Below are 678 nucleotides of genomic sequence, written 5' to 3' on the forward strand. Positions count from 1 at the left end.
AGTCCAGTAATTTTTGTGTTTTGTGGTCAGTACTTAACCATTAAAAAAACAAAAATGTTTGGTAATCAAAGAAAATCAGCCAAAAACAGCCATAACTTGTCTTATTTAGCATTCATTAATTGTTGCGACAATTAATTAATGCTAAATAAGGCAAGTTCTGGCGATTTTTTTTGTCTACCTAGCATTACCCCAAAACACAAAAGTTGCTGGTCCTCTAACACTCCTCATATATAAATTAGTTTCTTATAAAAGTAATAATTTACTTAGATTGAGTTAGTCTAGTGGTTATTAATTCACATTTAAATAAATATTAGAAATTCGAAATTTATTTTGTGAATGTAATAATTTATTGGTCAATAATAAACATTTAAATAAAATTCTAATTTATGATGAATTAGTCTTTGTCCAATATCGTAAAAAAGACACAAAGTAAATAAATTCATCTTAAAAAACAAAAAACAAAAAAAAAATAAAAAGGTAATGATTTCGTGTTTAAAACTATATGAGACCCACAAAGACTATGATAAATAAAGAAGCAACATGAAGTGTCAAATCCACGACAAATGGGTTATATACGATAAGTAACTATTTACCTAACAGAAAATGTCATCCACTTGAGGCAATTTTACAACAAATAATTTCTTTTTCCAGCTATGCTCCTGAATTATATCCACGCAT

This window comes from Arachis ipaensis, chromosome B01 (assembly GCF_000816755.2).
Source record: "Arachis ipaensis cultivar K30076 chromosome B01, Araip1.1, whole genome shotgun sequence".
NCBI lineage: Eukaryota > Viridiplantae > Streptophyta > Magnoliopsida > Fabales > Fabaceae > Arachis > Arachis ipaensis.